This window comes from Triturus cristatus, chromosome 9, assembly GCF_964204655.1.
Source record: "Triturus cristatus chromosome 9, aTriCri1.1, whole genome shotgun sequence".
In the NCBI taxonomy this organism is placed as follows: Eukaryota; Metazoa; Chordata; class Amphibia; order Caudata; family Salamandridae; genus Triturus; species Triturus cristatus.
In genome coordinates, this window is record NC_140592.1 from 241,035,519 (window position 1) to 241,050,163 (window position 14,645).

Genomic DNA, 14,645 nt, shown 5'->3' on the forward strand with positions numbered 1-14,645 from the left:
GAGTGTCTGCAACTGCTGCAGACATATGTTTTTACACAATAGGTGTGTGGCCATGAACAGGATGAGTGTACAAAGCCTACGCCACAACACGAAAAGGTAAAACAAACTGAAACATTAAAATAAGGAACAGCAAATGTGCACAAGAAGGAGTGATGCAGCAGAAACTGACATGATTGAGAAGAGGAAAGAAGTACTATAGCCACAGAATGAGAAGTGGGAACTGGAATCAAACATGAGTGTCAGAAGAACCCAGGATTAGATGCAAACGGTAGAGAGAAAGGGATTATGGATTATGTATGTTAAATAGGCTGCGTTGCCACTACTCTCTCTATTATTTTCAAGAGTTTTACGGGGAGCCTCATCACACCCCTTGTCATAGCGAGATGTACCTGATTCCTTTTCAGCATTTCAGACAGGCATGTGCAGCCAGAACCAAGCATGTCTCTGGGTCCTGACAGGTTTTCTCTACTGAGATGCTCTGCATGCACATTCAGCTATTCCGAGCAACCTTAAAAGCAAATTGCTCTGATACATGATTGTTCCAAAGGCCTTCAACCTATTTTTACTGAATAGCCAGTTGATGTCGAATAGACTGCAATTTTTAAACAACAGAATTGAATTGAATTGCACGGGGGCAGGGTGTTTAGGAGTATTATGCTGATTAAGATTCTCAGTGAGCAGATTTCCTTGCTTTGAGTGAGCTGCTTGGCTCTTTGGATGGATACGCTTTCCCTTCTTTTGTATGAAGGCTGGCACTTGATATCAGTGAAGAGTTGTCCAACTTAATAAAAGCTGAGCTGCTGCGATCGGCTTTAGGTGGCTATTTTAGCGATCTCCCAGAGATGTTAAAGCTTTTAGAACCTATACATCAAAATAAAGATAAATACGTTGGACTCTTGCCTCTATGGCACTGAGGGGATGCATTTGTTGAATATTCTGAATACTGCCTTTAGGCCAAATGGTGATAGCCTCAAGTGATAGCCATTGCCGTAAAATCTCGTGCACATTCCATGCTTGCAGTCAATCAGTATGAGAAAATTGACATCTTGAAGGTCTACCTTGATCAGTAGAGAGAATGTGGCATGAAGAGGGCCTATCCTGAACATCTACTTCATTGAATAGTTGTTTATCTCCCTGATGTCCACAATGGGCTTCCATTTCCATTTTGTTTTTCAAGAGAAAGTCCAATGAATAGAAACCAATTCCTCATTGGGCCGGCAAAACTTTCTGTATGGCTTCATTGATCAACAGCTGAAGGATTTCCACTTCCAATTCCTGGTTGCTGGGGCTGCAGGGGTCTGCCAGGGCGTTTGTGAACACTTAGGCAGGTGTCCATACTGTAAAATATCCAGCACTCACAAACTGAATTATTTTTTGGAAATGAGAGTGCTGCTAAGCTAAGTGAACCCTTAACTCTTGCTAGAGCCTTGAAAATGTGATAGAAAGGCCCTGCATCCTTTGGAGGTTCGACAGGTATATTGTTGACTCCGCATATAGTGCTGGCTACAATCCCTTGATAGTGTGAGTGTTGATGGACTGTGTATTGCTGGTAGTGATAGTACCTGCCATATAATGCTGTGCATAGTTTCTATTAGATCCTCAAAAGTAATAACATCTTCATGTTTGCAACTGGTTATGGATCGAGCTATTCTCTTTTGTAATGTGTAGTCAATTTTTTAGCTAAAAAGATTGCATACCTGATCCAACATATCCAGAATCCCTGCATGAACGTCCAGGCAGAGAGACATTCATGTGAGCAAACCTTTTCAGTAGCTAACAGCAGCATCTGAAGCTGACAAAAAATGAAAGCCGAGACATCCATTGTATTTAGTACTGCTGCCAACGCGCATTATTATGGGGGGGGGGGTAGGGGGGGGTCTCAGAAAAGCACTTTGAATCAGCTTTACACTTCTCAAATACTAGGTTTAGAAATGTGAGATATGCCATTTGTAACTTTAACTGTCATGGTTGCACTGTGCTGATCTTTTACTCAAAGCGTCCAGATAGCATCACTTTTTATGTTAACAGACAATCTGGCACGTGCATAAAGCAAAATACCCCTAGCAAAACTTGCGATTCGGTAAAATGGCTGGCAACCGACCGCAAAACAACACTTTCCAATGCATCAACCCCAATAGAGAAAAACCCAGAAAATCGCACAAAATGCTCCTGCAAAATTAGCGATTAGCAAAATTGCGATTATATAATAGCGAAAACTAAAACTGCTCCTGCTAATAGTGATTAGCTAATAATGAATCGCAAACCAATGCATCAAAACTCGCTAATAGCGATTTTCACCAAAATCGCAATTTAGCAAGAGCAGAATAAGGGGAATCTCAACCAGGAGGTAAAGTTGAGCGGAAAAGAAGAAAATTAAAAAAAAACTTTGCATCACAGGTGCAACCAATCTGATTCCCTTTCAGAATGCATCAGGAGACCCCGTAAGCCATTCACAATGGCAGCCCTCTATGTGCTTACAAGGAGGATGAGGATAAATGCAGCAGCTCAGCGCAGGAGGAGGATACAGGAGAGGGTATTCCGAGTGCGCATTACATTGCTGGGCCAAAATGAGGAAGAAATATATGATAAGTATCGTCTGAATCGTGCAATGATAATGCGCCTCATAGCAGATTTGGATCCTCTACTGCAGCACCAGACCCGTAGGACCAATCCCATTCCGGCACACGTCCAGGTCCTATGTAGCCTGTACCTACTGGCATCATACAGTTTCCAGGGGGTCGTAGCGGTAGCCGGAGATGTATCCCAAAGCGCACTCTCACGCTTCTTCCGGAAATTCCTTGAGGCCATGCTGACAATGATCCATACCCACATTACCTTCCCCACAACCCCACAGGAGTTGAATCAGACCAAAATGGAGCACTACCAGGTGGCTCAATTCCCACATGTCATTGGATGCATTGACTGCACGCATGTCCCCATCTGTCCCCCCTGAGCCAACGAGTACATCTTCCGAAACAGAAAGTCTTACCACTCCATCAATGTCCAGGTCGTGTGCAATGCTAAGCATATAATAACGGACATCGTAGCACAATTTCCCGGAAGCACACATGATTCGTATATATTCCTCCACAGTGGCATCCACAGGCGTCTGCTCGGCGGTGAATTTGGAGAGGGACACCTACTTGGTACACACATATACCTATTTGTGACATCATTATACCAAAAGTGATTGCATTACTGCGACTAACCCTTTGCCTCCCACCCTGTAGGTGACAGCATATACGCCTTATGCGAATACATCCTGACCCCTTACCTCAACCCAGCAACACCACAGGAACAGTGCTACAACGCGGCACACATTAGCACAAGGAATGTGGTCGAAAGTACATTCGGAATACTAAAAAGTCGCTTCAGGATCCTTCACAAGACTGGTGGTGCTCTACAGTACAACCCCGAAACCTGCTGCTGGATTGTGGTAGAGGCATACCAATCGAGATGGACAAGAATGACAATGATGGTGACGACCAACCACACGCACAACACCCACAGGCACATGTGGCAAGCACAGCCGAAGGTCAGAGGAGACGTGCACACATCACACAACATCATTTCTGTGGTAGGTGAGAATGAGCCATCACAAGATGTCGTGGATTGAGAATGTTTTATTTACATGAGCACATGTCAAACAAAAGATTCATGTTTTGAAAATTGTGACAGTGATTGCATAGGATGATTAAGTAAAAAAAAAAGGTATTCAACAGCACTGGAGGGCAATCACAATGTTGAAAGTGCCAATGGTTACGCCACCATGGCCAGATTGGTGGATATACAGGGCTAGCGCCTCTTGCTACGTACCCCCAGCCTCCTGTCGCATGACTCTGCAACATCAGCCTGATGTGTGCTTGTGGATGTTGAGCTGCGCGAACTGCGCCTCCTGCTAGTGCTCACTGGCACAGACACACTACTCAGGCTCGATGCCTCCTCACTACCCTCCTCCCCTTCCAAGTTGCTGGCAATCACAGTCCCAGACTGGAGGTGTTCCACGGCAGTGGTCACTTGGGCTAAGGCCCTTGCAACGTTCCCACAGAAATGGCCCAGATCAATCTGTAAAGACACGTAGCGCCGTGCCAATACTGCAGTGGTGTTGCTCAGCTTGGTTATGGCCCTGGTATTAGATGAGGTACGTAGCAAACTCTGCCAATGCCACCAACGCCAAGAGCGTTGTCCTGCAAGAACGGCACGGGTGAGCTCCTGTAGGCTATGGTTTGTCTGTTGGTTTCCCTCTGCAACAACTGAAGTGAGGTCACGCACACAGTCCGACATAGTGCTAATGTTTTTGGCCAGCTTGGAGACCTGCATGTTGATGGCGCCCATGTGTCCCCCCTGCAGGCGCTGCACACGAAGCATCTGCGACTCAACGCCTCCATACAGATTTGGAGCCAGTTCTACATCGGCCGCAATGCGGGTCCTGGGCCTGGGCCGTTGTCCTTGTTGGAGCAGTGCTGGTGTTGGAGCTGTTGAAGGGACCCGTGGCTGGCTGGGGACTGTTGTGGGTGCTGGAGTCGGCTCTGATTCCATTTCTGGCAGTACGGGTACATGTGCCCTGCGTTTTGGTGCTGGGGGTGGTGTACATTCAGGCTCCACAGGGGTCTCTACATCCGTCTCTGTAGGTGTCTCAGAGATGATGAGCCGGTCACTGGCCTCGGAGTCCACCTGAGCTGCATCTGTGTGTGAAACAGTGCAGTGTTAGTATTGTTTGTTCCAAAATATGTTTCTCACATGGCCTACTTTGTACATAATAAATCACTGATCTAAACTAACTGTCTGACGTGAAGTGTTGTTATGTTTAATTGAGCATTGATGACTATCCATGGCCACTTGGCTCACATGACTACAACTCCCATGATGCTTCATGTGTATGAGGGAATATGTGGAATGGACTTCTCCCTGCACACTGTGATTTGCCTGGGGGTATGTGCATGGATGTACAGTACGCATAGTATTAGCGCTTGCATGCATCTTACCTTGTTGTGTACTCCCTGCGCCGGAAGTGTCCAATTGGGTGACTCCCACGACTGCCTCGCGCTCGATCGTCCCCTCAACGAGGTCATCCAGGGCTGTGTTGGCGGGTGCTGTCGATGGTCCCCCTCCTGTGCCAGCTGCTTCCTTCACCCTTTCGGCAATGCGGTCCTTGGCACGCTTCTTGAGGTCGTACCACCTCTTCTTCAGGTCTTCTATGCTGCTTTGGGTGACTCCAACAGCATTCACTCTCTCCTTGATGCACAGCCATATTTTGCGCTTCTCCGCCTCTGGCACATTCAGGGACAACTTGCCAAACAGTTTGCCGTGGCTGCTGCTCACCCCCTCTATCAGGTGTTCGAGTTCCCTGTCCGAGAACTTCATCTTTCTCTTCCTTTGTGTGGCACTGTTCCCTGCAGCATTTTTGTCCATCCTGGCTATGTGAACAGTAGCTGGATTGTGAAGGTGATGTGTCTCTGCTCAGCTTCAGTGCTCTGCCTCCTCCTCCGCTGAGCCCCTCAGGGCAGTGAATGAAGCATGGGCTGAATGACTTCCTGGTTGTGATGTCATCAGCCTGCTTCTAACGTGACCGGCTATTTGCAAATTCGCTAATACCGAAATCGCAAAAAGCAAACTCGCTAGTACCGAAATCGTAAAAAGCAAACTCGCTAATAACGAAAATCGCAAATTGCTAGTTTGTGGGTTAGCGACTCCCAATCATGTTTTTGGTGTTTTTTTAGCGATTTTTAAGGGATCTGTAAAATTTACCGATCCAGTATATGTATCTCATTTTGCGATTTTTTAATTGCGATTACTTATTTTTCGCTAATAAGGAATCGCTTTAGCGATTTTTGATGCCTGTGCACCAATATTACCAGTCTTATGCTGGCCAAACAGACATGCGCACTTAGCATTTCTCCACCTGGCTGTGTTGCTCAGCTAGGTGGAGAACCAGCGTAGGCTCCCAGGCCCTAGCTGAGCGGCATTTCAGCCCACTCAGGCCAATCATGATTCTGCTCATGATTGGATGAGAACAGGAGCAGAGAAGCATTGAGGCCGCACCCGGCAGCTTCAGCGGCAGGTTTGTTCTTTCATATTTTTTTAATTATTACCCCCCGTCCCGCCAAGTGTTATTAATAGTATCCGCTACTGCCTTTCAGTTAAAAAAAATCACACCACCCTCTGTGTTTTGCAGAAGTTCACTTACAGCTCTCACATTCTTCTAGTTTATGGCAGGGAGGAAGAGGATGCACACCTCTTAAGGATTGTCAAAGGAACCACAAGCATTCCAAAGCCGCAACATGGATTTGTTTTCTATTGCTGAGGGGTCTGCCAGGGTAAAACCACTAGCATGACAAGGCCCTGGCTGAGATTTGTTTTTTTGCAGAGGGCTCGGTTGTGTTCCTAATAGATTTTAACAGAAGAGCATATATGACCACTACCTAGAGAATCGCAGAAAAGCATAGTTGTAGTGTCTAGGAGGAGCAGAAATGCAAGAACTAAAGTGCCAATGGTTTTGGAAGTAAAATATATGAGCTCATCCATAGGGCCTATGTTGCCTGAGGCTTAAGTCCTCTTCTACTTTTCTCTGAAAATACACGTGATAAAAGGATAGAGCTCTCTTGGGACTGCATCACACATGAGCAGCAGTATAAAATGTGAGGTCTGATGGCCACCAACAGTAGGGGAGTTCACACCACAGCCACCTCATTGGCTACAGATCACAGCAACTTAATGAGGTTGATATTCTATTTACAGTATTGCAATGCTTTGAACTGCAATAATTCACTGATTACAGTGTAAACAGTGGATTCAAAATAAAATAAGGTAAACCATGTATGAGACGATCATGCAGCCTTGTTGACCATCAGTATAACTGAAGTGGCCTGAAAACATTCACTCTGATGGCTAAACAAGAGTAAAAATGCAAATGATTTTTGTTACAGCAATATATGTGAAATTCAACCTGGGAGGAAATCCATCTTTTTAGTATATTTATCCTATTCTTTTATTTTGGACATTTGTTACTATGACCTTCACTGAGGCTGCATACTGCCCACTAGATCCAGCCACAGGAGACGCAGCTTTATTGCAAAATTGCCATAAATTTCCATTTCGAAAGAAAACTATCTTTGAAGATTATCACGTGTTGTGAGGGGGGGGCGGGTGGACGAGAGCTCTATATTATTAATCAATGGTCTGACCTTCGTTTAGCTGCATGGAACTGTGAAATAGTATGTGTGCAACAACACATTCCTACAACATGAAATGCATCACAGCCTCACAAAAGCAGGAGTTGGTACTGGTAGAACAGCAACTTGCATCATAAAGTGTGGGCCTTTTAGAGTTGAGAAGAGCCTGCATACTGCTAAGTAAGACCCTGTCTTGGAGGAACTCACCCATAGGAGCCTGGAGGTGTAGGGAGCCTGGGCCCACAGGATGCTGGTGTTTGTGCAACTCCTGAAACAACATCCAACTGTACTCTGATTTGTCAGCACATCCCGGAATTTAAATCAACATGTTGCATAAGAGGTGCCCAGTTGGACATTTGAGCACAACATCACCAGGAGCCAAAGCTTTTGTACCACCCACACCATAGTTAGATCCTGTCTGGACAACCTACCCCATCGTAGGACCCACATTATGGAGCTTTATAGCTTTTCTAGGTGCTTCCTGTCAGACTCTTGACAACCATAAACCACCTTTGTTCTTCGGTTTCCCGGTAGATGACTCAACACTTTTGAACTGGCAATTCAAATTCTTCAAGCCTCAACCATTTTTTTGATTCGATCTACTAAGCTACATCAATCAATCAATCAATCATCATAACATATATGCAATCTGATCTTGAACTTAGAGAAACATTGCATTATATTTGCCAATTTTTGATTCTTTAGATATCTTTTAAAACTATTAACAACATCCCTATTTCAACTTGTTTAACCTTTCTCCCTAGTGTGTAGCTGGTTTGTTTTGATTAAACTTTAACTTCCTTACGTCTTGAAAATATTGTAGTTTGGCAGCCACACTACCCACACTTTTCCATACTAAAAGCTCCTTGATGTTTGAACCATGCTACCAAAGGTGAGCCAAAGATTAGTTCAGAAACCAGGTTGACTTGGTGGTTTGGGTCTTGTGGGCAGTCAGTCACATCTCACAATAAGATAGGGCCCTCTACAATAACCTAGCAGTAAAAAGAGGTATAGGGATTGCAAGACATGGATACAGAACTAAGCTTTTAGGAACTGCTGTAGAAAACGTTTTTTTTTTGGTTACAAAAAATGATTTGCACTGTTTGCAATCATAAAAAGCTTTCTTTCACAATGTACAAACCCTATGTTAGAAGTTGGTATATTATTATCGACTCCTAAAATGGCAACACTATAAGGAATCATTATTTGGAAGTGGCAGGCGGTAAGCATCCGTGCCAAAGTGTAGTATTTGCTTCAATGTTTTGCGATCAAAATGTGGTTGCAGAACATTGAAAATTTACCAGCTCTCATGCTGGAGGGGTAAGCCATCTGCAAAAGGGAAGGGGTCCCCATGTGTCCCCTTTCCTCGTATCAATGAAAAAAAAAGTTTTTACGAAATTGGCACTGGTCCAGGGCACCACTATCGACTGTCAAACAAACATTTTAAAATAAGTTTTTTTTTTTAAGTAGCCCTGTTTCCTCTAAGGAAAGCAAGCTACATTTTACATTTATATAAAAGTTTATTTTATTTAAATGCAATCACAGACATGGTAGTCCGGAGACCACAGCAGGCCACTATTCCTATATTGGCATTCAATCGGGGTAAGTTGTGATTTGCGAACTAGCTTATTATTATTCATGAGGTAGGTCGAATTGTGACTCTTTTCGAATGGAAATTTGTGAAAACAACCTATTAGTTCACATTGGTTGCAAAATACTGATTGCAATTTGCATCGAGCTATATGGGCCTCATGTACTAACAATTGATGTGCTAAAAGTGATTGCAAATTGCACATCCATTTTTACCGAATAAATCCTGATTTTGCGAACCACTCTATGGATTATTATGATCCACAAAATCACTATTTGCGGTTGGTCACAATCCAATCTATCTCATTATCTGTTAGTGCGTGAGGCCCCTAAAACCAGATGTGCAGTGGTTTTTAGCATTCGCAAACCCTGTAATTCGGTAATTCAGTGGGTGTGCGAATGGCAAAACCCTTTTTCAAAAGTATAAAGCTCATTTAAGTATTCAGAGAAGGTTTTTCAAATCAATAAATTGGTGGAGGAAACCATACCGAATTTATGTTTGGAAGGAGTATGTTAAGGGTGCCCTTTCTAAATGTCAATTCGATATGGTAGTATTAATGTTTGGCAACTAAAATCTGGTCACAAAACATTAATATTTTACTGAGGGCTTAAAGGAGGCAGTAACATATTCGCAAACGGGGGGAGGGTTGGTGGGGCCTGCAAGGGACAATTTTCCCTTTATGAATGTTGACAAAATTACTTTTTAGGACCACTGCCTACTCCTAAAAAAAGTAGAAAGAAATTTTAATTTGTTCTTTTAATGCAGCCCGTTTTCCTTCAAGGGGAACAGGCTGACTTAAGAAATAAAAAAACAATGCTTCATTTAAAAGCATTCACAGTGATGGTGGTCTCCTGACCAAAGCAGGCCACCATTCCTATGATCGCAGCAAATCGTAGTAGGTCACAATTTGTAACCTACCTCATTCATGAGGTAGGTCGACCTGCAAACCACTACGGTTCAGTATTTTATGAAACAACATATTAGTGCATAGGGCGATACGCAAAATACCAATGAATTCGGTAAAAGTCGGAACACAAATTGTGTCCAATTTCACCCAATGCAATTTTAGCACATGAGGCCCCAAATTCCATTGCAGCCTTTTTTGATGGGTAGAAATGAAAGAGGATGTAATCATTGTATAACCTGGATGTATAGCTGCACTGAGAAAAATATGCAGTGCAGATGTCCATCTGGATTGGCCCCATTTCTTAAAATATAAGAAGATCATCACATACAAGCTGACATTTTATTCACTTAGTATAGTATGAAAGCGATGAAGAATCTAAAAAAATATTAAACAGGCACAGAGATGGCCTCACTGGTGTGAACATTCTCCAAAATAAAATACAAGCTAAAAGTTAAATAGCATCCCATATGGTTGAAATTTCAATGACATCTGTTCAATTGCACTACAATTATATGTGATCACCCCTTTATCTACCATGTGTTGCTTAGTCCACATGTACACATGTCTACCTATTAGGATCACGCAGAATGAGATGCAACAAATTACCAACTAAATATGACCTAAGATTCTTTCTGAAGTACACCTAGGATTAAGACGTGTTGTTGACTAACACATGTTTAATGTATTAAAATATGCATGTATATCAATGATATAAAAAACAAATGCTGATGATAAAAAGAAGTGTAGTCTACTGTTAATTCACTAGTGGTTAATGGATGATTGTAAAGCTATCTAGTTATCTGCATATGAACGACTTACTGGGTAAAATATTATTATGTCACATTTCTAGTTAACTGTATGGGCTGCTGTCAAGAAAGTTCAAACTCTGGTTCTCAGTTAAATTAAGATGGGATCAGCCCACAGCCTGGCAGGTCACCAGAGAACCACCCACCATAACTTGAAAACCATGTCTGCCTGGCAGAACACAGTGTGAGGAAACAATAAACCTTCCACAAAACCCGCCACTAGTGGCAACTTAAACAGAGAAGACTGATCAGAGAGGAACATTAAGGTTGATACAAATACCCTGTAACAGTGTTAACCTGCTGGGCAAGTGACAGCTTGAAACTCAAAGCACTGAAGAGGCAAGAAGTTCAGACCCTCAAGCTAGCTACATTAAACAAACTTGCTCCAGCAACCTGCATAAATTCATTTTGTGGTGGGTTTCCTGGCAGGCAAGAGGACATTGATTACTTAAGTTGGAAGGCATCCCTCCAGACCATGACGAGGTAAATGTATGACACAAAACTGAGAACGCTGCCTGTTGTGGGTAATGGCAAAAAGGTGCATGCAGATACACCTCAATCCAATTTGTGGTCCTCTAAGGCCAGACGTTTCATAGTGTCTGGTATGCTGAGGGAGAGTGCATGTCTTGCAAGCAGGAAAATCCTTTTTGGTGAGCCCACTGCCACAGATGAACTGCTTTGCAACACAGGGTCCAGGATTCCACAATGACCACTTTCTTGATGTGCAGGATTTGGAGAGGTCTGTCGAAAAGAATATGAATGTCATTCTCTGAGATGGAAAGAAGGAAGATTGTCATGGCTAGGTGGACCATCTTCATCTGGTGCAACACACCAACAGGATGCAGAGCAGGATTATTCATGTCTCAGTCAGAAACATTGGAATCATATCCCAAATGTCTGCAATCCTAAGTGGTGAAGGAAAAGCATTCATCCAGGCCATGTCCAGTACTGCGCATATGAAGGTCAGCCTTTGTATGGGGGTAAGATAATCTTTCTGGGAGTTGATCATAAAGCCCAAGTTTAGGAGAGGGTCATAGTGGAGGAAAGGTATGATGTAGCCCTGTGGATTAGATGGATAACTCAGTAATTTTTCATGATCAGCTATGTGGAAAAATAGGAGATCCTCCTCCCACTCAAAGATAGTAGTTTAAGGGGAGTCAAACAGGTGTTTAAGTCAAAAAGGTCTGAGGAAAATGGTGAAAACTGGATCGGCTGCTCTTGGTGATGGCGTCACTTAGATCTGTCCCTGGTTCAAAAGGAGTGGTACATTTGTTTGGGCTTCTGGATTTGCTGAGAAGGTTGTCTCTTCTGGAACTGTTGTGCTAATGAACAGGCTCCAAACATCTTTTGCAGTTTAATGAAACTGCCTCGCTCAGGAGGTTAAGTTCACCAAACACTATACTTATCTGGAGAAGCATGTGGTATGAATCCAAGTGTGATGGTGCAGGGTGACAACTGTCCTCATGAATCAAGCCACGTATCTGCAGGACCTAAGCTGTACTTCAGCATTTATCAGTAAGCATCAGAACCATGGTTTACTAGATCAAAGAAGAGATTTTCATGTGGTCTTGTAGACTAATAAAAGTTAGGTTTGCTAGTTTCCACAGTGCGTGGAATGAGGCCTGGAAGGCATGTGGTGTTCACTTTTCATGCATTAGAGTGTCCTGTACACTCTTTGTCTGAAAGGTCCCTGGGAAAGTTATTTGGGTTAAATCCTGTCTGGATAACCTACCCCATCGTATGACCCACATTATGGAGCTTTATAGCTTTTCGAGGCGCTTCTTGTCAGACTCTTGAAAACCATAAACCACCTTTGTTCTTCAGTTTCCCGGTAGATGACTCAACACTTTTGAACTGGCAATTCAAATTCTTCAAGCCTCAACCATTTTTTGATTCGATCTACTAAGCTGCATCAATCAATCAATCAATCAATCAATCAATCTATCATCATAACATATATGCAATCTGATCTTGAACTTAGAGAAACATTGCATTATATTTGCCAATTTTTGATTTTTTAGATATCTTTTAAAACTATTAACAACAATCCTATTTCAACTTGTTTAACCTTTCTCCCGAGTGTGTAGCTGATTTGTTTTGATTAAACTTTAACTTCCTTACGTCTTGAAAACATTGTAGTTTGGCAACATGCTGCACACACACTACCCACACTTTTCCATACTAAAAGATCCTTGATGTTTGAACCATGCTACCAAAGGTGAGCCAAAGATTAGTTCAGAAAACATGTTGACTTGGTGGTTTGGGTCTTGTGGGCAGTCAGTCACTTCTCACAATAAGATAGGGCCCTCTACAATAACCTAGCAGTAAAAAGAGGTATAGGAATTGCAAGACATGGATACAGAACTAAGCTTTTAGGAACTGCTGTAGAAAACATTTTTTTTTTGTTTACAAAAAATGATTTGCACGTTTGCAATCATAAAAAGCTTTCTTTCACAATGTACAAACCCTATTTTAGAAGCTGGTATATTATTATCGACTCCTAAAATGGCAACTCCATAAGGAATCATTATTTGGACGTGGCAGGCTGTAAGCATCCCTGCCAAAGTGATTCTTAAGTATTTGCTTCAATATTTTGCAATCAAGATGTGGTTGCAGAACATTGAAAATTTACCAGCTCCCATGCTGGAGGGGTAAGCCATCTGCAAAAGGGAAGGGGTTCTCATGTGTCCCCTTTCCTCGTATCAATGAAAAAAAAAAGTTTTTACGAAATTGGCACTGGTCCAGGGCACCACTATCGACTGTCAAACAAACATTTTAAAATAAGTATTTTTTTTTTAAGTAGCCCTGTTTCCTCTAAGGAAAGCAAGCTACATTTTACATTTATATGAAAGTTTATTTTATTTAAATGCAATCACAGACATGGTAGTCCGGAGACCACAGCAGGCCACTATTCCTATATTGGCATTCAATCGGGGTAAGTAGTGATTTGCGAACTAGCTTATTATTATTCATGAGGTAGGTCGAATTGTGACTCTTTTCGAATGGGAATTTGTGAAAACAACCTATTAGTTCACATTGGTTGCAAAATACTGGTTGCAATTTGCATCGAGCCATATGGGCCTCATGTACTAACAATTGATGTGGTAAAAGTGATTGCAAATTGCACATCCATTTTTACCGAATAAATCCTGATTTTGCGAACCACTCTATGGATTATTATGATCCACAAAATCACCATTTGCAGTGGGTCACAATCCAATCTATCTCATTATCTGTTAGTGCGTGAGGCCCCTAAAACCAGATGTGCAGTGGTTTTTAGCATTCGCAAACCCTGTAATTCGGTAATTCAGTGGGTGTGCGAATGGCAAAACCCTTTTTCAAAAGTATGAAGCTCATTTAAGTATTCAGAGAAGATTTTTCAAATCAATAAATTGGTTAAGGAAACCATACCGAATTTATGTTTGGAACGAGTATGTTAAGGGTGCCCTTTCTAAATGTCAATTCGATATGGTGTATTAATGTTTGGCAACTAAAATCTGGTCACAAAACATTAAAATTTTACTGACAGCTTAAAGGAGGCAGTAACATATTCGCAAACGGGGGGAGGGTTGGTGGGGCCTGCAAGGGACAATTTTCCCTTTATGAATGTTGACAAAATTACTTTTTAGAACCACTGCCTACTCCTAAAAAAAAGTAGATAGAACTTTTCATTTGTTCTTTTAATGCGGCCCGTTTTCCTTCAAGGAGAACAGGCTGAGTTAAAAAAAAAAAAACAACAATGCTTCATTTAAAAGCATACACAGTGATGGTGGTCTCCTGACCAAAGAAGGCCACCATTCCTATGATCGCAGCAAATCGTAGTAGGTCACAATTTGTAACCTACCTCATTCATGAGGTAGGTCGACCTGCAAACCACTACGGTTCAGTATTTTACGAAACAACATATTAGTGCATAGGGCGCTACGCAAAATACCAATGAATTCGGTAAAAGTCGGGACACAAATTGTGTCCAATTTCACCAAATGCAATTTTAGCCCATGAGGCCCCAAATTCCATTGCAGCCTTTTTTGATGGGTAGAAATGAAAGAGGATGTAATCATTGTATAACCTGGATGTATAGCTGCACTAAGAAAAATATGCAGTGCAGATGTCCATCTGGATTGGCCCCATTTCTAAAAATATAAGAAGAGCATCACATTCAAGCTGAC

General features: G+C 42.4%; 1 protein-coding gene across 3 annotated transcripts in view; it reads right to left on the reverse strand.

Moving 5' to 3' along the window:
- The window catches only part of CFAP92 (cilia and flagella associated protein 92 (putative)), a 336,768-nt gene that overhangs the window by 254,788 nt on the left and 67,335 nt on the right, over nucleotides 1-14,645 (reverse strand). The gene's annotated exons all lie outside the window — the stretch shown is intronic.